The sequence below is a fragment of the Spermophilus citellus genome (genome assembly GCF_964194105.1).
Source record: "Spermophilus citellus genome assembly, chromosome: X".
NCBI classification, from domain to species: Eukaryota; Metazoa; Chordata; class Mammalia; order Rodentia; family Sciuridae; genus Spermophilus; species Spermophilus citellus.
In genome coordinates this window covers 113,281,622-113,304,811 of record NC_138190.1, presented here as the reverse complement: position 1 = coordinate 113,304,811, position 23,190 = coordinate 113,281,622, and the positions used below count along the sequence as shown (strand labels likewise).

At 36.8% G+C, this 23,190-nt stretch overlaps 1 protein-coding gene across 3 annotated transcripts in view; it reads right to left on the bottom strand.

Moving 5' to 3' along the window:
* The window catches only part of PLS3 (plastin 3), an 88,965-nt gene that overhangs the window by 44,612 nt on the left and 21,163 nt on the right, over nt 1-23,190 (bottom strand). Inside the window, exon 1 of one of the 3 annotated variants that reach the window (XM_081276609.1) lies at nt 11,892-12,015. The exons of the other annotated variants lie outside the window; for them this stretch is intronic. The gene's annotated coding sequence lies outside the window, so the exon portion shown is untranslated. Of the gene's footprint in view, nt 1-11,891; nt 12,016-23,190 lie in introns of those variants that run through there. 3 annotated transcript variants of the gene reach the window in all.

Sequence of the window (23,190 nt, the reverse complement as noted above, 5' to 3'; positions counted from 1 at the left end):
GAGGGGCTGCAAACTCTCTCCCACTTTGACAGGTGCCAAAGAAGATGAGAGCAGAGATTGCCCACTCAGGCCTAACTACAGGCTAACTAAACTTGCATATGTACATTTCCTGGTCTTTTGTTACTTCCCTGCCTTTGCCAATTTTCAGGAATTTCCAAGATGGAACCTTTGAAACAATTTTCGTCCATCTACTCGTCCATCTACTTTCCTTTGAATAAAACCTGTTTTTCCTACTAATTCGACTTTGAATAATTCTGGAGCATTCAGCACTGTGGCCTAGCTTTTTTCCTCCCTGGTGGTATAGGAGTGACAAAAATGAATGAATGAAAGGGTAAAGTGAGTAAAGAAAAACCCCAAATGACAACAAAAATACCACACACAGTTTTTACTCTTATGCTCCTGTACATTTTTTGTAACTTTTTTAAAAAATATTTTTTAGTTGTAGATTGGTACATTTTTATGTGGTACTGAGGATCGAACCCAGTGCCTCATGCGTGCTAGGCAAGCATTCTGCCAATGAGCCACAACCTCAGTCCCTCCTTCAACATTTTTGTATGAAAAAGAAAATTAGAAAAGATGTGCCTGAACATAATCACCCGACTCTCCATCCTTATTCCAGCTGACCAGGAATTTGACCAAATCTTTCACTGCCATTTCTCCTCTCTATAGGTAGCAGGGCTGAACAGGGTAGAAATCTCATTCTTTCCTTCTTCATATCCCCCCACATGCTTCCCTCCCCCACTTTTATCCTCATGCCATATTTTAAACATCTGTGAATGTGCCTAGTTCCTGCCCTTGAGGAATTTACAATCTGGGGAGGCAAGCATGTAAATAATTATAGTAGGACACAAAGTGAATTAGTGGCTACAATAAAAGGTACAAATATCCATTTTTTTTTTTGGAGGGGAAAAGGCTCTGGAAACTCTAAGGATTATTAATTCCTTCACAGGGAGACCAGGAAGGTAGTTCTTTTGTTCTTACAAAATTAGGAAATGCTTAAATCTCATATAGATTATTTTACAGCATCAGTTTACTCCAAAAAATTTATTCTAATGCAATATATACATATATAAATATACATACACTTTTAAGTTTTCTAACTTGTTGATTTTCTTCTAACTGACTTAATAAAAGCCTAAAGTGATGTGTGTGCTAATGGAAAGACTGCTGGGCATGGAATCAAAAGATATCAATCAATGCCCTGGTTCTGCTTTTTTTTTTTTTTACTAAAAATATGACCATGAACAAGTTTCTTTAAGCTCTCTGAACCTCAGTTTCTTCAATTGGGAATAGCAATATTATTTCCCCAGAGTCCTTGTGAAGATTAAAGATGGTACATGTGAAGGCATTCTGTAAACTATAAAATATTAGACAGCAACTTCAAATCCTTAATGAAAGAAAACGGGGAATAAATAACCATAAAATAATTGTGAGAGGCTACATAAATATTAGGCATTAGTTTTACTAAGAGCCTTTAAATAGGATACATGAAAAGTTATCTCATCTCCCCTATAATTATTGACTACAGAATATAATAGGTCTCCCTAATATATAAAAATTACAAGCCTTTAGTTAAAGTAATTTAAGGATGGACCTACAGAAAACCTGTCAGCCACTTTCTACCTATGATTCAGTTTGGCTCCTTCATAAAGCCAATTTCTAAATACAACCTCAAGAGTAGAGAAGTGATACATTGAAAAAAAAACTAAGCTAATTTTAAATATTTTCAAAAGAGCTCACACTTGTTAATATTGTCACATTCCTAATTTACTTTTTTCCATGAACAATTGAAAATAAAAGAAAAAGAGGTGAAAAAAAATAGTACTTGCTGAATATAAGTTTAACCCTCATTTTACAATATGTGACTGACAGCAAAGGGAAAGGCTGACTTTGAAATGTGTCTTTCTTTTTCCTCAGACTGTATTCCCACAAAAGTGAACTTAATATTTACAGGTCATGAGAAAGAGAAGACTGATATTCAAAGAAAGAGAAATATATTTTCCTTCCATTTTCACTTAGCAAATGAAATGCAAAGCAAAAGCAAAATCTCCCAGGGCCTCTATATTTTTCTGAATTCTCCTGTCTACAAAGCATTTTGATCTGCCCCCAGTCGGGTTTTTTTTTTTTTTTTCCCTTAGCTCCAATGACCACCTCTTCTGCATAAAGAAAAAAGCAGGGGGAAAAAAAAAAAAGCAAAAACCTCTCTCCCTAAACATCTGAGACACAGGAAAACAGATTTTCAACTAAGGGAATAAAGCAAAAGCAAACAAAACCTTGTTTGTTTGTTTGTTTTTTTCATAAAAGGATATGGTGTACAACTGGGTATGAATTCAGGGCGTCACCCATAGAAGAATCTTATGCCTATGAAGTCATCCCTAATTACAGAGCTTGACTAACAATACAGCAATTATGAAACCACTCCACTGGCTCATTTAACTATACATAAACCCTGAACACAAATCTTTACCGAGAAAGGTGTTCCTACTACTACCTGAAACTATTACTCAAATTCTGAAAGGTATTTGAGAAAGAAGAGGAGGGGTGCCTGTTTTCATCTCCTAAGCCACTAACCTTAAGTAGCTCACTGAATAATCTACTTACTAGGGTATTGCTATTCAGTCCCAAGTCAGGGTCAGGAGGAAGGGTGTGGACATCAGTCAGTAGAAAAATCAACTTTATCAACTTGACATTTTTTCTTCTTGAATGAAAGACAATTAAGGGGATAAAAATGGGATATGGCTTGGTGGTACACTGCTGGTCTAGTACATATGAGGCCCTGGGTTCTATTTTAACAATGAAACAAAAAAAGTGGGATACTCGCCATAGACTTTATCTTAGCCACTAGTATGCTAGGTAAATAGTATTGGGAAAGAGAAGCTTGATTACTTAAATTAGAGATTGGGTAATACATACTGAAAGTTCAGATCATGAAGCAATAAAGGGTGAATGAAACATGGAAGAATACATTAGTTCACTATGAAGGGGGGGGGATAACCCAACAATGTAGCTACCATTACCTGTGAACAATTCAAGAATGGGCAACAAAGAAGGGGTATGATTTGTTACCTTCTCTCATCCAAAACAGGCACTGCTTTTGCAACACCCACACTTCACATACCTACCTGTACCAACAGAAACTGCTGTTAGGTAGGTCAATAGCACTAGTTTCCAGGTTAGATGTGTCTGTAACATTCTGTGGGCTAAAGCTCACCTACCCTTAGTATAATTATTAAAGTTCTTAGTGTTATGTTTCCAATGACTCTTCAAGATTTCAACTTGAATGTCTAGCACATTTATCCACGTCTTCATCTATATTCATCAAGCCTTCATTAAAGGCTAACTATGGAGCGAGCACTGTGTTGGATGCTGTACATATAGCCGGTTAGGTACTTTTTAAAATATTTATTTTTTAGAAGTAGTTGGACACCATACCTTTATTTTGTTTATTTTTATGTAGTGCTGAGGACTGAACCCAGGGCCTCGCACGTGCTAGACAAGCGATCTACTGCTAAGCCACAACCCCAGCCCAAATTCCCTTTTCTCAGGAAAAGCTTACTTTATAGTAGGGAAACAGATGCATAAACAAAGTTATCATATTAGTGCTATCAAAGTCATATATAACTGAGTGGTGGTTGCCAGGGAATGTTTTCTGAGAAGAAGAGTTTTGAACTTTATCTGAGAGCACAGGGAAGACTTTCTCAGATAGATATCACTGGTGTGAAGGTGTTCTAGGCACAGAAACAGAAACAGAAGATGGTATCTAGAGCTGCAGAAAGATGGGGCAGCTGGGGTTTTGTGCCTAGGGTTAGTGGCAGGCATAATTACAGCTGGTCAGAGTTCAACTCAGAGGTGAACAAGGGAAAAGAAAAGTCAGTGAGGAGGATTCAACTGAACTTAATGTCACATTATCTTCTCTTTAAAATGTTTGTTTATTGCAGTGCTGAGGCTGGAACCCAGGGCCCTATGCATGCTAGGCAAGCACCCTATCACTAAGCTACACCCGCAGCCAACCCTTCCTCCTGCCAAATTGGGTCTCGCTTTCAACTTCCCCCTTTCAACTTCCCCATTTTCCTATGTCTCCAGCTGTGTAAATCTGAGACTGATTTGGCTATAAGGAACAAATGGAACCAAGGAACCAAGCCTTCTGGATTCTTCCTTTGCAAACTCTGGGATTCTTCCATCTTATTGTATTATCACCTCAGGTCTAGTCTACTCCAAAAGCCTTTCAGTTGATCTGCCTTTAGTCCTGTCTCCCTCGAATATAATCTTTCCACTGCAAACTTCCCAAAAATCAGATCTCATGATTGTTCCATACAAAAGGAAGCCCTAACTCTTTAGCAGTTTTTATCATCCTAAATTTTCCTGAGTTGATACCTGCTTATCTTTCCAATGTCACCTCCCATTACATGGACTGCACCCTTGAATGCTACACTTGAAAGATACCCTATTCCCCAAATATACCACATATTTCCCCACTTCCATTCCTCTTCCTCTGTGGATTCTCTTTAGTTGAATGTTTTTCACACCCTTCTATCTACTCTTCAAGAGCATCTTTCAAAAAAGTCTTTTCAGATTGACCCCACAGAAATAAGATTCCTCAATTCCCAGAATTTTCACAGAAGAGTATGTTTCCTTCCATTGTACAACCCTGGATTATCTCAGACCATTCCAATTTTAAACATCTTCTTTCACTGTCAGACCACATGTGCCATTTTTAAAGAAATTTGAAAGTACAGTCAAAAGAATAGCACCTTAATACTCTTACACAAAGCTCTTTGATGGATCATCCTGATACTTCCATCCCCTATCACAATGCTTGCACAGAGCAGGTAATAATAATTAATATGATAATATAAAAACATAAACTTGTAAGGTTGTTGGTTTTTTTGTTTGTTTTGCAGTGCCAGGGATCAAACTCAGGCCCTTGTAGATGCTAGTCAAGTGCTTTACCACTGAGCTACACTCTGTGGTTCACTTCTAAGTTTTTATTATAGCAGCTAACAGTAACAGATGACTTATTTGCTAACCATGCTAAACCCTTTATATGCTTTATGTACATTACTTAAAAATCCACAAGCCTGGTAATAATGTTATTCCTATTTTACAGAAGAGCAACAGGTTTAGACAATGAGTAACTTGGTCAACGTTACACAGTTAGAAAAAGCAGACCAGGTTTCAAATGCAGGCCTGACACCAAAGTCAGTACTCTTGAACCATTATCCTAGAGAGCCTCCTTAACAACTTATTGAATGAATTTACTTCCCCAACAAGACTCATTAGAGTAGAAATTCAAAACAGGCCCACTGGTGCTCTCCTGTAATTTCAGAACTCAGGAGGCTGAGGCAGGAGGATCACAAATTGGAGATCAGCTTGGGCAATTTAGAGAGACCCTATCCCAAAATTTTAAGGGGGCTGGGAGTATAGCTCAGTGGTGAGCACCTCCCCAACATTTACGAGGCCCTGGGTTCAATCTGCAGTACCAGAGAGGGGAAGAGCGGGGAGAGTTAAAAAAAAAAAAAAAGGTGATAGGCTGGATATGTAGCTTAGTGGTGAAGTACCCCAAGTTCAATTCCTAGTACTACAAGACAAATAAATAGTGCATTCTCAATAATTACATTTTGAATTAAGAATGGCCCACAGTACTCACAACCATCTGATCATGCCAGTCTCCTTTCAGGAAGCTGTAATTGTTCATGCCTGAATTAATTGCCTAGTTTCTGCCTGATATTTCAAGTCTCCTAGAGTGTTCCCAACTAGTCACACCTAACCAGTTTTATATTTTCTTCAACAATACTCAGAAGAAGCTTTTAATCTTAAGTCTTGTCTTCAACAGGTCCTGTTAAGTCCTTCAATGACACCTTTGGTTTCATCCTGCCCTCTTCCTCTTTTTTCTCTCCCACTTTATCTACTTGTCACACTTAAAATGCTCTCCTTTTAAATTTTCTTCTGTGCCAATCCAAATTTGACTCACTGTTCAAGGTTAGGCAGAAGCCTCCTCTTCTCCCAAAGCTGGTTTCCCAATGATTCCAACTCCCTATGATCTTTCTCTTCAACTCCCACAGAATTTAGAATCTTGCCATGAAATTTAGCAATTTAATTATAGACTTCCTCCTGTAGTTATATAAGTAGAGGAGAGTCTAGCTGGGATGTCCATCATCCTCCTTGATTCATTTCATCTGCTTCCTCCACACAGATCCTCAGACTTGGATATAAGAGAATAATCCTCCTCAATAAAAAAGAACTATCCTTTCACTGACAGCACACAAATACTTGTCTAATTCCATGCTGAGTCTTATTTTAAGATTGTTTCTGAAAACAGAGTTTAAACTTTCTCTTGCATACTCCCCCCATGTTATGTTCAACATAACCAAACACTCAAGGCCTGACTTTAAAAATATTTCAACCAATGTAATTCCCAGCATGCTCAAAATCCAGTAATCACAGAAATTATGATTGAAAAGCTAAGTCTGCAGGGCCCCATGACTTTATCACCTAAATTGTAATATGGAAGAAACAAGTTTCTGGAGTAGTTAAGTGGCTTTGCCCAAGACAGAGCTATGATGTAAAACTAAATGAATAAAATGTAAAACTAAAAGAATATATGGGAAAAGAAGTAATTAACTTCTCTTACCATAACAATAGAAGTGACAGTGTTTCCCAAAACTCTTAGCAAATGTGACCATATTGAGAAATAAGAATAGTTGCCAGAAAATGTAGACAGGGACCTCTCTAGCTACTATGAATTTGTTTTCATTATTTAAAGGATAAAGGATTAACTTAAATATTAACTGAGAGCAAATACGAATTGTATGAAACATACAGAATATACACAATAGGTTCAACAAAGCCTATTCGGAGGTCTAAAAGTTGTTTCTTCAAACATTTGTATGGCTAGGTGTAATGGCTCATGCCTAAAATCCCAGTAATTCATGAGGCTGTGGCAGGAGGATTGTAAGTTGGAGGCCAGCCTGGGCAATTTAGCAAAATTCTGTCTCAAAAAAAAAAAAATAGGGATGGGGCTGGGGATGTAGCATGGTAGAAGACCCCTGGGTTCAATGCCCAGTACTACAAAAGATACAAATATTATTATAAAATTGGCCCTGACTGTAAAACAGTCCATGGTCTTTGAAAATAAGCACTCGGAGGTGGGGTATACCCATTGGTAGAGTGCATACTTAGCCTCCACAAGGCCTTGAAAAAGAATAGAAAAAAACAAAAAGAAGGGCTGGGGTGGTGGCTCAGTGACGGAACGTTTGCCTAACATGTGTGAGGCATTGGGTTCGATTCTCAGCATCACATAAATAAATAAAAAAATGGTCCATTGACACACAATTTAAAAAAAACTCGAAGCAAAGCACTAAGAAAAAGAAAAGCAGCACACAAATGCTTCCCTTCTCTGTGGCACATTCATTCCTATATATGACGAGCTTCTGTGTCACTATATTTAATATTGCTTAATTTCATCCTCTTGAATGCTAAGTACTATGAACAACCACTCCCAATGTATCAGTGCTAATAACTTAGTCTTAATATAAACATAACCAAACACTCAAGTATCTATGTAGTTTACTTTTCATTTTAGGATTCTTTTTCCTCACAGAATTTTTCTCAAGGAGCAAAGAAAGAGGCTTGGAGTTTCATTTACTTCCTTTTAGAAAACTTACATGGACTCTTGGTAGAGCAGTAAGGGGACAGAAGAAATGGTGAAGAATTTTACAGCTCACTAATTCTAGCACATTAACATTATTAAAAATTGCTTGTTGTTAATACAGAGGACAAACTTCTATGAAAGCAATATCAAACACATAAACAGCAAACTTTGCTCAGCAAAGTTATTTTTCATGCTTAGATCTTTTAGTAATTTTATTTTACATACACTGCCAGCCCTTAATAGTTTTTTTTTTTGTTTTTTTTTTTTGAGCCAGGGTCTCACTAAGTTTCCAAGTTGGCCTCATACTTGTGATTCTCCTGCTTCATCCGCCTGCTGGGCCTACCAAGTAGTTGGGATTACAGGCATGCACCAATGCACCCGTCTACTCTACCATTAAATGTCAAGAAGAGTGTTCTATCCTGCATGTGTGCTGCCTCACAGCCCCCTGAAAATGCACAAGAGATCTATAAAGATTTTTTTAGATCAAGGATTGAACCCAGGGGTGATTAACCACTGAGCCACATGCCCAGTCCCCTTTTTATGTTTTATTTTGAGGCAGGGCCTTGTTAAATTGCTCAGGGCCTCACTCCAGTAGCTGAGGCTGGCTTTGAACTTGCCTCTTGCCTCAGCCTCCTGAGCTGCTGGGATCACAGGTGTGCACCACTGCACCTGTCCCTATAAAGGTTTTTTTTTTTTTTTGGAAGGACCAAGGAGCAGAGATGATTCTTATGTGTGAAGTCATGCACAGAGTTATAGCTTAATATAATATTTTTAATATCTTTGTTCTCTTCCTATTTCTATAATATACAAAACCAATGAAAAAAATCTCAAGTTTCCTGTTTGTATTATTTTAAAGGAAATACATCATAGAATCATAGTTTTTGCTAACCAATATCTGCTCTTCCCCATGCTGCTGTAGCCTCTTTCAGTGTGATGACCATCTACTTCTGTCTCCTCCAGTTGTTTGTGAGCTCCTTGAAAGCAGGGATGGTATCTGACTTGATTCTGTATCTTGGTTTACAATACTGGTAGAATATTGGTAGAATAAATAAATTTTGATGGGGGTGAGTAGGGCAGGTGAGCAGACCCACACATCAAGCACGCTATCTAGTTATCTCATGTGTTTTTTGTTTGTTTTTTGGTACTGGGGATTGAACTCAGGGGCACTTGACCACTGAGCCACATCCCCAGCCCTATTCTGTATTTTATTTAGAGATAGGGTCTCACCAAGTTGCTTAGTCCCTAGTTTTTGCTGAGTCTGGCTTTGAAACTGTGATCTTCCTGTCTCAGCCACCCGAGACTTGTGATCCCATGCCTGGCTTCTTATATGGTTTTTAAAATGCATAGTCTTGAGGGCTGGGGTCATAGCTCAGTGGTACAGCACTTGCCTAGCACGTTTGAGGCACTGGGTTCAATCCTTAGTACCACATGAAAATAATGTCTATCTACAGCTAAAAAATTTATTTTAAAATATGCATACTAGGATTGACCTGGGCATAGTGATGCATGTCTGTAATCCTAGTAACTTAGGAGACTGAGACAGGAAGATCTGTAGTTTCGAGGTCAGCTTTAGCAATTTAGCGAGACAGGTCTCAAATTAAAACAAAACAAAACAAAAAACCTTTAAAAATGGCTGGGTGTGGTGGGACACGTCTGTAATTCCAGTGGCTTGGGAGGCTGAGACAGTAGGATCACAAAGTCAAAGCCAGCCTCAGCAATTTAGCAAGCCCCTAAGCAACTTAGTGAGACCCTGTCTCAAAATAGAAAATAAAAAGATTTTGGGATGTGGCTCAGTGGTTAAGTACCCATGGGTTTAATCCCTGATACCAAAGGAAAAAAAAAATCATCAAGACATAATAATGTTCTCACATTCTTCACATGCAATTGGCCTGTTATCATGCCTTACCTATCTACTCTTGTTTAATACTTCAAAACACTACAAAACTCTTTAAAATGTTTATAACCTGTACTTTGAATTTAGCTGAAAGTCAAACAAAGGTCTGTTTAGAAACAATTTTTCCTGGGGCTGGGGATACACTCTGTAGTAGAGCACTTGCCTAGCATGTGCTAGGCCCTAGTTTTAATCCCAGCACTGCAATAAACAAACAAATAAACAAAGCAACAAATTTTTGCAGACATGGAGCACATTTCACTTTTACTATATTGTACTTCATGCACCGATCATGTTTTGATGGGCTTTCAATTTATAGACAAAGTTAATACAAATAAATATAAATTGCTCCAAGTTAAAGCTGTGCTTAAGTTTTGTATTATGAACACTTTCAATAGATAATAAGAGAAAAAAGTACCCATTAATATACCACAGGTTCTACCTTTATTAGGATTTATCCACAACTGCTTCATTTAATCTGTCTTCCTGTCCTCTCTCCTTTTTTTTCTCTCCTTCCTTCTCTGAATTATTTTAAAGTAAACCCCATACATGCCATGATTTCACCCTTATATAGCTACAAAGAAATGAATTCAATTTTCTGGATGTACCTCTATTCTATGCTAGAATCAGGTATAAGCTAGATTCTAATTGATCTTTTTTTTTTCCGATACTAATACATATGAGTCACTCAAACCCCAAAGGGTGCCCAGTCCTGTGTCATTTCCTGGAGTAGTATCAAATAATTCCATTTTAAGTAAAAGTTTCCTTTCCTCTTCAATGACTATTTAAAACAAGTTGATAAATAAGTTTCCCATTAATAGAAACATTTAATTTTACTTCAATTGAAGGCATTCTTTAAGTGCTTACCAGGTAAGAATTTTGTAGATATTGAATGCAAGTCTTAATAATGGTCTAAATATATCAAACTCAAAGATGTAATAGAGAGATACCTTTCCTTCTCCTATTTTTACCAAGCTAAAGCTCATATTAAATCTTTGGATTGAAATGGGGCACACTTCTTTTAATATTTTTATTGTTATAGATGGACACAATACCTTTATTTTATTTACTTTTTTATGTGGTGCTCAGAATTGAACCCAGTGACTTACACATGCTAGGCAAGTGCTCTACCACTGAGCCACAACCCTAGACTGGGAACACCCCTTTTAAAAGCTTTAATCTCTTTCATATTTCCCAAATACATTTTTATGCTGTCCAAAATAAATCTGGATAGATTATGGAAAAATAAATCTGTTAATAAAATTAATTAACCTTCACATCTGAGAAATATATCCAGTCTTCTTTCTAGTGAAAATTAACTGAGCTTGAGTGAGGCTCAGGGCAATCTTAGGGAGGTGTATATGTGTATGTATATGCACACACAAGATTATTTAGTGTGCTGCAACTCAAAACAAAAATATCATAAAATGTTATGACTTACAACTCAGAAATCACTATACAGAGTTTCAGCTCCTACTTCCAGCTAAGCAGAAAGCTTGTCCATTCAACACTGAAAGTGCCTCCTGCAGTGTCATACCCTCTCAGATACAGTATTTAACTGAAAAAAACTAGATTTTTATGTTTCAGATTTCACTTTTTATATTCATATAGGTATATTAACTACAACCAATCTGAGAAATGACGCTTAACTCAGAGTTGGGATTTACTATGTAACTACCTACACTGCCCTTTTGCCAGAAATTTTGAGAAATAAAACTTAAAACAATTATTTATTCTATCTGATGGTAAACCCTGGTAAGTCTATGGACACTGGAAATCACTACCAAGGTACAGTAATACCACCTAAATTTCATCACCAGCGACTTTTGTGTATTTTGTACTTCATAAACATAAGAATTGTTTGACATAAGTCATTTTGTAAGAGTAAAATATTAATCTAATCATGACATGTTCTGTCATGACAGACACCTCAAATTCTATTTCACAGAATTTGGAAAAACCATTTAACAAGGATCAAAGGCATTTGAAATCCTGCCTCCTCCCTGCTTCCTCCCCAAAACACAGATAATAATTTCTATCCTTTAAGATGGGCATTTAACTTCATTAATATGGCTGTATAACTAGGGAGTTCTAAATCAATTTTTTGAACATACAAAGTCACCAGAATATTCCCAAACTAAAGGAAAAAACAGAATATACACAGAACAGGTCAGATTCCAAACTTCAAAAACTCAAAATAAATTTGACTTGGGCAAATATTATTTAGAAAATGATTCCAAATGTTCACCAAATAATAGGAATTTTAAGCCTTTTTTAGAAGTAAATTTCTGATTGAATATTTAGTAATATAAAAGTTAGAGCCTAACAAAATAATATTAAAATAGTTACCCTTCTGCGACGAGAGCAAACCTGTTTCCTTTCTCGCTGCACTAATAGAACGAACCTTCTCCCACGCCCAGAACTGGCAATCTGGAAGCCCAACATTCTTCTTACAATTGCATCTTTAGAGAGCAAGTCACAACACTTCCTGCTAGCAAAGGAGAACACCCTGACAAAAGAATGATACAATACATATGAATCCCCTTCCTGTGGGCCTTGAGATCCTTTGCCATGGATTTAATACATTCTAACTTAATCACGACACTAGGAGAAAAGATTATTTTTTCATTTCAGCTCCACTTTTAAAACCATACAAGGACCCAAGGGAATTTAAAGTTGGTTCAGGTCAAATAGCTACAACCCATATACCTATTTAGAGTTTGAACAGTAGCCAAGTAACCTGCTTATTTTAGAACGCATGGAACAGCTTCTCCCTAGTGCCCAAGTCACTCAACCATAGTCAAGTACATTACTTAGAAAGGCAAGTTAACTGTCTCAGACCATTTATATTCTCCATGATTCATTTTGATCCACATATAACATTTACACTCCATATTCTGGTTGTTGAAGAATTTATTTAAAATTATGTATATTTTGGTTTTTATTGAAAATATAAGCTCCTGAAGGAACTACATTTTTTCTGACAAAATTTTTTTCATAGCACATAGAAGCAGGACTACAAAGTAAAGAGCTCTGGAGCTGGATTGGGTTCAAATCCTGGTTCCACAATTTACTACCTGTTGTGTCCTTGGGCAAGTTGCTTAAACTCTTCTGCCTCATTTTCTCATTCAGGATAATGATAATAATAACTTTCAGGCAGTGGATGTAGCTCAGTGGTAGACCACTTGACCAGCAGGCATGAGGCCCTGGGTTTTATCCTCAGCACAACAATATCAATCAACCAATCAATACCAATTCATTTAATAGTAACTATGTTATTGTTGAGTGGCTTAAATGATTTAATATATGCCATAAATTTAGATTATAGCCTGGCACATGGTAAGTACATGATATGATAACTGCTCTTATTAAAATTTGCTTTTAAACTGTCTAGCAATCTGATCAGTGAATTGCTAAATTAAGCAACTGGTTAGTTGTGAACACCCTTTATGGAAATGAAGAAAAAAAAAATCAATGGGAGTACTGGACTAGGCTCAGGACACCATTTCTATACACTGACACAGGACAAGTTAAAATTTTGAGAGGAAATGTGGCACAACGGAAACATTGAGGACTTAGCTATTTGACAAACTTCAAGTCTCTGTGACCTGGAACAAATTTCGTAGCCTCTCTGAGCCCCATGTTCTTTAGCAATAGAAATTTGTTTGTTTGATTTTAGTACTGGGGATTGAACCTAGCGGCACTTTGCATTAAGCTACATCCCCAGCCCCCTCCTTTTAAATATTTTTTTGAAAATCTGCTTATTTATTTATTTATTTTAAAAAATACGTGGGTTTTTTTTTAGATGTTGATGGACCTTTATTTTATTCATTTATTTATATGCGCTGCTGAGACTCAAATCCAGTGCCTCACACATGTCAAGCAAGTGCTCTACCCACTGAGCCACAGCCCAGACCCTATTTTGCTTATTGATATGTGGTGCTGGGAATTGAACACAATGCCTCACACCTATGAGGCAAGCGCTGTACCGCTGAGCTACAACCCCAGTCCCCCCAGCGTTTTGTTATTTTTTATCTAGAGACAGGGTCTCGCTAGTTGCCCAGGTTGGCCTCAAATTTGTGATCCTCCTGCTTCAACCTCTCAAGCTTCTGGGATTATAGGCATGTACTACCACACCTGGCAACAATGGAGCTAATTCCACATAACTTCAGAAGGCTGCCATGATGATCAAAAAGAAGATATAAGTACATGAGAGCATCTGGGTCCAGGAAGGTGCTCAGTAAGTGGCAGATATTATTATAATCTGTCTGGAGTAAAGCATACTACTACAATCTACTCTGTCTACCTCTGCAAATGGAAAAAGTGAGATAATAGATACTCAGTCTTTTATAAAATATAAAACAAGGTGATGCATCTTATTTATGATATACTGGCTTCTTGGCATATGGAGTCGAGTCACAGTTCATTCACCTGTGAAAAGAAGCCCTCACTGGACAGTCCCCATTATGAAGCAGGCGGTGTTCTCCTGTCCTCATCACTAACCACCACCAGCAGACCCTGGATTACATCTCGTCTCCTTAATGGAAGTACTTTAATTTATTGCACCAAACACTAAAACTGCATGAAATATCAAAAAGCAACACAATCCAGAACAGAAGGAACATAGCAGCAGGAGCCAGAGGACATGTTTTTCCATCTGTCTTTATTGCTGACTCACTATGTGAATGAAACCTCTTCAACTTTCTGAATTTCTTCATGTGTACAATAAGCATAGCACTGTCTGCCTGCAGCCATGGTAGAGTATAGGAAGTAGTAAGGAGCTACCAAGCACTTTGAGCTAACTGGAAGATTATATATGTATGCATTAGCATGCATTTTGCAGGCAGAGAAAATTGGGACATAAGCAACTGCCTTAGGTAAAAAGACAGTATCAATGTTAGGCCAGAAATGTTGGGTTTTTCCCAGCCTTACCTTCTCTTCAGCCACACCTGTCACCTCAAGCCACTTAGATGGCTTTGTCTCAAGTGCTATTTAACTACCTTTTTCAGAGATGTAGCATTACCATTGAAGAAATTAACATTTTTAAACATAAAAATATTCTGAGAAGAAAACTTTCTCATTTTCATGCACAAGTTTTACAGGTCCTTACACTAGGGCTACTTAAAAATGTTTTAAACTTCCCCATTCTTGTTCATCTGGAACATATATACTTTCCAAACTCATAAGGTTCCCTCTGCCACCCCCCCCCACCCCGGCAGTACTGGGGATTGAACCCAGGGGCACTTTACCACTGAGCTACATTCCCCAGTCCTTTTAATTTAATTTTATTTTGAGACAGGGTCTTGCTTAGTTGCCCAGGCTGGCCTCCAATCTGCCATCCTCCTGCCTCAGCTTCCCAAGTAGCTGGGCTTATAGGTATGTGCCACCACCCCTGGCTAGAGGCTAATCTTTGATCTGAGTAAAATCTACCAACTTCAAGTCACTGATTTCAAAGTCTATTTACCATGACAGAATTGTTTTCAACTGCATAATATTGTAGTCAATGTTCTAGGAATAGATACTCCCTTTGAATTGACTTGGGAATATAGCTCAGTGGTACAGTATTTGTCTAGCAGGTATGAAGCTCTGGGTACATCCCCAGCACCACAAAAGGGAAAACAAAGCACAGTTTTAAAAACTTAGTAAATTTTGGGGAGGGCATTTCCTAAAGGACAGTTCTGCCACATCAACTGTGTGACCAGTTTTCATCTATGGCTCATTTTGTAAAAGTCTATCTCATTCACCATCTGAGGTGTGTGTGGGTGTGCAGAGAGTAGAGGGGAGTGTGTTTGTGTATGTCTATTGTGTGTGACTTCGTGTGTTATAGAATCTGTTTTTACTACTGGTAAGGAAAATTGGCTTGGGAATAGAAGATGGTGGCAAGGATTGTGTAATAAGTTTTACGTTTTTACAAGCAGGCCACAGAATGAAAACAACTTTTACGTTGCATTCCAAATTCATCATAATGAATACTAAGGAAAGCTAATGGAAACCAAGCTCTAACAGCTGTGACAAACAAAACCGTGAAGTTCACACACACCTATGGACATATGCACCCCTCGGGCTGGAAAGAGACACACCCAAAAAAGGAGCAGGAGACTTGCAATATGCAGTTAGAAGACGAAACACAGACATAGTATTTTTAAGGTCTCCTTCCAACTTTCATCCAAACCGTCATGCTCTCCACCACACCCAGCACTAGGTATGCTCTTTCTGTGTGTGACATATACACTGGAGGCCTCTCCCAGTGTGTTTAATGACACACCACAACATCATCTATTTTCCTTTCATGGAACAGGATTTTCCTATCTTTGTCACTTAAAAAGCAAAGCAGACTAATAAGTAACACAGTGAGTGAAACATCAAAGCAGAGAGATCTAACATACAAAGCAGGAGCCAAATTAACATGCTGGAAACTGCTACTGTAATTTTGAGCCATATTGGAAAGTTTAAGAAATTTATACTAGAAGCAATATTAAGTATACAAACGTCCTGTTGCACAGATGTATCAATTTGAACAATCAAGTGGATCTGATTTCTGTAAACATTTTTTTTCTTTTTTTTCCCCCCAGTGCTAAGCAGTGAACCCAGGGCTTTGCGCATGCCCTTAGGCAAGTGCTTTAACCTGAGCTACACCTGAGCCCCAGTAATCTTTTTTTTTTTCCACATTTGGGGAGAAAAATAAGTCACAAAAATATCTTAATTTCTATATTCTGAGGGATATCCCCCAGATACTGAGTATTTATTAGCTCTCTGTGTAATAAAGTAATCAAATGTTGAAAATCAAATAGGATTATTATTGTATATTGAATGATCTACTTTGTCCTAATGCATTAAAAACAAAAGTTTGAAATAAAGACAATTTTAAGTATGAATTTTTAAAACTTGTTAACACATGGGGCGGGGGCTGGGGTCGTGGCTCAGCGGTAGAGCACTAGCCTAGCACGTGCGAGGCACTGGGTTTGATCCTCAGCACCACATTAAAAAATAAATAAATAAAATAAAGGTATTGTGTCCAACTACAACTAAAAAAATATTTTAAAAAAGACATCTGGGGCTGGAGATATAGCTCAGTGATACAGTACTTGCCTAGCATGAGTGAAACCCCCATTTAGACCCCCAGCACCGCTAAACAAATAAATAACATAAATGACATCTGTGTTTTGTTCAGTTAATAAAAACATACAAAGACATAAGGGATATATGCTCTACACCGTTCTATCCTGAGGATCTCTCATTCAAAGAGGAGGAAAGGTATGAGAGAACAGGAAGGCTTAGAGGGAGAAGGGCAGAGAAATGAAGACAGGAGAGGAAAGGAGAGAAACAACAACAAATTCCAGCTAACCTAGTAGTTCTTAAAGTTTTAGACCTAAAGACATGAATACTCCAAAGAGCTTTCTGATAGGCAGGCTGGATCTGTCAATGTAGTTATCATATTAGAAATTACAACTGGAGGGTCTGGGGATGTGGTTCAATAGTAGAGTACTTGCCTACCATGCCCAAGGACCTGGGATTCATTCCAAGCATTAAAAAAAAAAATTACAATTAGGAAATGTTAAAGGTATTTAGTAATTTTTTAAAAATACTTTATTTTTTAGTTATTGGCAGACACAACATCTTTGTTTGTATGTGGTGCTGAGGATCGAACCCGGGCCGCACGCATGCCAGGCGAACTGGCTACTGCTTGAGCCACATCCCAAGCCCTGGTATTTAGTAATTTAAAAATCATAAAGGTCTTGTGCCCATCTACCAACTAAAAGAATTTTTTAAAAATCATAATAAGTCCATTACTTGCTAACATAAATAATATTTTTATAAAAAATAACTATTTTCAATAATAAATTTAGTTAAGAGTAGCATTATTTACATTTTTGCACTTAGTTGACATTTGTTATGCACTGTTTACCTTATTTAATTTAACACAAGACAGTTGAATTTTTATATCTGCTTCACATTCAATCTATAACAATATGTGATTTGATTTGCATATAGGAAGAAAACTTGTCCTCCCAAAAATACATTCTTAAAAAAGGAAGAAGTATTTAAAAAATCCTTCCAGAAAATTACAGATATTTTTTAGTACTACACCAAAGCTCCAGAAGTGGTAGTTTTTTAAAATGTTGGTTACAATATGGAATCTGCTGTATTTCAATTTTTTAAAAAATTTTTCTGTTACATTAAAATCCTTTGTTCTAGTTGAACTTTGGACTTTTTACCCACCTTGATTTTGTTACATCATGCACTGGTCCTTTGAAAAAGATTGTTTCACTAAGTTACAAAGATCATCCAAATGCCGACACTTCATTATACAATATTTAACAAATCACTTTCTATTAATTATACCATCAATCTTATTAGAAAAGTCTAAGTATTGATGGAGTGGGGGATGTAGCTCACTGGTTGAACAACTGCTTAGCAAGCCCTAGGCCCTGGGTTCCATCCCCAACACCCTCCGCAAAGGAAAAAAGTCTTGGATACCAAAAAGACTACTTAATGGTCAATACAAATTTCCAAAAATTTAAATTTTTGCTTGAAAGCTCTAATTTTATCGTTGGCAACAAGCCCTCTCCATTATTGAGATGACAGGCACAGTTGGTTCATTTTTGATAAAGTATCTGTCAAATATTCAGGTCTGAATATTCAATTATTTGAACCTTTCAAGGAAAATTGATTTTCAATTTTTTAAAACACCAACTAGTTCAGCTCACAACTTAAACAATTGCACAAGTATGTTTCCACATGACAACCATGTAGTGGAAATGCTTTATGGGTGGGTCCAATCTCATGATGTAGGATTTTTAAAAGATGCATACCTGAGAGTTCAGAATTAATAAAATTAATGTTTCCTGCTTCATTTGGATATTGGTAACTGAAATGTATGTTATAGATTTTTTTTCAAACAGTGAAGGTATGGTGTTAAGAAATACAATGATTATTAATACAGAATGGTGCCCCTGTCTTGGCTTTGCTAAGGCACTAGCAGTTTCGTTTTGTTTAATACTTGGGGATAAAACCCAGGGGTGCTCTACCACTGAGTCCTCTATACATTTTATATTTTGTTTTGAGATAGGGTCTCACTAAGTTGCTGAGACCAGCCTCAAACTTGTAATCCTCATGCCTCAGCCTCCTGAATCACTGGGATTACAGGTGTATACAACTGTGCCTGGCAGGTACTAGCACTTTTGCATCATCAGTGCAAATGTCAACACAGTAAAGAAAGCTAATAACACAAACATCTTCTCAAAAAAGTAATTCTGACCCTCATGGGTGCATACGCCATGCTTCAGCACACACATGAAGAAATAAAGTATGTAGGTTTTAACCCGAATTTTCAATCCAAGGATAAAATTATTAAAATTACATAACTAGGTTTTAACCTGAGCTCTGTGCTGAGCTCTGTGCTGTTAAGCTGCATAAAGTAAAACCATGTCATTAATATCAATTTTGAGGGGAAAACTAAAAAACTTATCTATTCCAGAGCATATTTTGGAGAGAATTGGGTTCATATTCAAAGACATGATTTGATCATGACAGTGTAATTTAAAACCTTTTAATAAATTTTATTAAAAAGACTAACAAAGGAAACATTTGTTACAAAATAACATCTAGTTCATTTGTATCAAATAAAGATTTTTCTTCTGATAAGCATTAAGAATTTCCTTTTCTGGCATAAAGGCAGCACAGAAAAGTTTTGAAAGTAAAACTCCATAGGCAATTCAAAAATTATTACTAAGTTAAAAATTTAAAAACCAAGTATACAGTATTTATAGATAAAATAATATGGGGACTATTCTAAAGCAAATCATTAAAAAAGAAAGAAAGAGGAAAGGACAGGACAGGAGCAGGCATGGTTTCACATGCCTGTAATACCAGCTACTTGGGAGGCTGAGGCAGGAGGATCCCAAGTTTGAGACCAGCCTCAGCAACTTAGCAAGGCTTTGTCTCAAAATAAAATTTAAAAAGGCTTGGGGATGTTGCTCAGTGATAGAATGTCACTGGGCTCAATGCACAGTACCCAGCTAAAAAGAAAGAATGGGAGACAAAGATGAAATAAGAACATCAAACATTAATTAATAATCATGAAAGCTTGGGGTAAGGGTGCCTATACTCTTTTACTTTGTATGTTTGAACACTTCCATAAAATTGTTTTATACAAAACTATGTTGGGAAGCAAAACTAAAATCCCTGGCTTTATTTATTCAATAGAGAAGTACTGACTGAGCATCCACTCTGCAAAAGGCATCAGGAAATACAAGGTTTAAGAAACATGCCTTTCATATCCTCAAGGGGCTCAGCATGGCTGCGTCCATACATGTTAATATTATAAGCACAGAAAACTAATCATATCAACATTAATTCCTTAAAATAGGCATGATGCCTCCACTATGACCATTCTAAAGGGTACTTATGCTTGAGCCAACTCAGTTGTAAATGAGCACAAACTTGAGCCAACTAAATTATAACTCATTATCATGGAATTTTAAGAAATAATAGAAGAAAACTGGCATGAGAACGAAAAGACCAAAGGGAAACTTAAAAAATAAGTGAGACTCTCCTTGGGTTTCCTCTATAAAAGGAAACGAACAAGAGATGTGAGCAAATATGGGCATGACCACATCATTTTTCCATCACAACCCGTCATCTTATTTCACTTCAGGACAGGAACCATCATGTCATCTCCTTTGAGTCAGCTCGTGTACTACTCACATAGGCAAAAATAACTGAACAATACATTCATTTTCCAGGGTGACCATTAAATATATTTAAGGATTTTATAAATCTTCAAATGACAGAAGATATATTTGTAAATGCCATACCTTCACATTAGAGGCTAACATGTCCTTTCACCCCCTGTATATTAAACCTATCCTAAAGAACAAATCCATGGGACTGAGGTTGTGGTTCAATGGTAGAGCACTTGTCTGGCATGTGTGAGACCCTGGGTTCGATCTTCAGCACCACATATAAACAAATAAAGTGAAAAATCTATTGGCAACTAAAAAAATATTAAAAGAAAAAGAATAAACCCATAAGTTTAATCAGTAATATTTCTCAGTTTCTCAAGTGATCTAAATAAAACACTGATAAATGATATGTAACAGTGAGAATAAAAGAAGAAAATATTTACTGTAGTTATCAGTTGCTAGTTTCTTGACCTATATTTGAAATTGTCAAATTTTTCCTTATTCAAACTCCAGATAAAATGTATAAAAGTCCTCAAGACTCATTCAATGATGGTCTTTAAAATCTGAGTGGTAGCATTAAATGATTTTAAATTGATATACAGTTTTTACATTTATTATGCTCTACGAGGGCAGTGATTTTTGATCTGTTTTGTTTATTAATCCATTTTTAACACCTAGACAGTGCCTGGCATGCAGTAGCCACTCAACAAATCAAGCTTTCCACATTAAAAAAAAGAAAAATTATCTTAGATATTAGGACATTATTGCTTTAGATTTCAAACTTTAAAATGACAACTTTTTGACCTCACAAGGAATAACAAAAGAAAACTTCAAAAGAAATAGCTGCTCTAGCATTTCCTGCCAGCCTTCCCTAGTCCAAGATTAACCTTGTCAGTTCTTAGGAAGACATGTAAAATCCCCTTTAAATGACTAATTCAGATGAAGTGGTAACATGAAGCCACAGCCCCTAAGATTCTGGTTTCTACTTGTTACCAGATGTTACCATCACTTCAAAGTGTTAAATGCATCCATGGATGGTTTCAGATATACTTGCATGTGCATTATTTCCTGACTTCTACAATTATTAGAGACAAGTTCGCAGAGAAAAACTGATTTGTCATTGTCTGATAAAACACCCTGAAGATTACCAATTGTCACTGCAAGAACCACTATCAAGTATGCTGTCATTGGAATTCTTCCCTGTAATTCTCTGAAGCACATACACACATTATCAAGACACAATTCAAATACATTTCATTTCATTGAGAATTAGCCAGGAATAGCCTGCTTTCTATCTCTTCTGAATACATTCTGAATATGTGTAAACACACACACACACACACACACACACACCACACATTCCTTTCACAGAAACATTTGGCTAGAATTGTGTGTGTGTGCGTGTGTGCACACGCAAATTTGGAATTACCCCTTTAGACAAGTGAGCTGTCACCATACATACATTGTTCCTCTGCTAGGTAATAATTCAACAAATGTACCATGTTATATCTAATCACATTTCTCAGGTTAATTTCTTTGGTTACATTGCCATTAAAGCTTTATTAGTTTTTTTTTTTTTTTAACTCTCCAGAGAGAGTTTAGTTCAGCAACAATGGTTGCTATTTTCTACACATAATAGTCATTGTTAAATCTGGCTCAACACAGAATTGTGAACACAATGCAGATTTATCAGTAAGATTGGCTGCAAAAATACCATGGTCTCATAAAATGGTTATATGCCATTATCACTCAAATATATGGGAGACACCTTGCAAATTTTATTTATTATATTTCTGTTGAGATGCCTCATATTTCTTTGAGAATGGTGTAGAATCCATAAACATAAAACTATGTTGATTAAGATTACTAGACACTGGATTGTAACTGACCAGTCTTGCTTGTTCAGTATTTTATTTGGCAATCTGTTACTGGGCACAGCTAAAATCTCATTGTAATGAATTCTGCCACAAGTCAGAAGGCTTTTGTGATCTTCACTTGCTAAAAATCACATTGTTGGCAAAATGTCATTTGCACAGGAGCAATCAACCTCTTCCCTCTCCTAGCTTATTGCCTCAGAAATTGGCTAAAGCCATAGCTGTGTTCTTTTGACAGGGTAGACTATTCTAGACTCATTGGCTCTAAGAATTCACTGCTTCAGAGAATGAGCTTTCAAAAGCCCACAAGAATGACTGGGACTATGGCTGAGTGGTATAGCACTTGCCTGTAGAAGCAAGGCTCCATCCCTAGCACCACAAAGAAAAAGACCAGATAAATACAAAAATGCAATAATTATATGTGAAGAAAAAGTTGCATATTTCTTTATGATGAGAACCATTATATCATTCTGTTTTCTTTGTCTGGGGGTGGAACCTAGGGCCTGCTCTACCACTGACACAGTCCACATTCTTCTTTAAATTATACTTTTTAGCCTTAGCAACCTAGTGAGGCCCTAAGCAACTTAGTGAGGCCTTATCTCAAAACAAAACATAAAAAGGGCTGGGGATGTGGTTCAGTGGTTAAACACCCCTGGACTCAATCACTCATACCAAAAAAAATAAATAAATAAAATAATACACACACACACACACACACACACACTTTTTTCAATTAGGGGATAGGTTTAACTAGAGCTGTAGCTATTACCTAAAGAGAGTTAGGAGGTTGCTAGTGTTGGAAAACATCACTATAATGATAATACTATGATAATATCAAGAGCCATGGGCTGTAACTCAGGGAAGTTTTCATTATGGAGAAGCAATTCTGCTAACTGTACTTAGGGAAGTACATCTGGACTGTGAGTTTCCTATTCCTGCTCTCTTAAGTCTAACCACTTAATCCCACATTCATAATGTTATAGGTCAACAGTGATATATTTTATTAAAGCAATAAAAGCCAATTTAGAACATAAACAGGATAGGAAAAGAACCAGAAGGTTTTGTTTTATGCCTCCTACTCTGAATCAT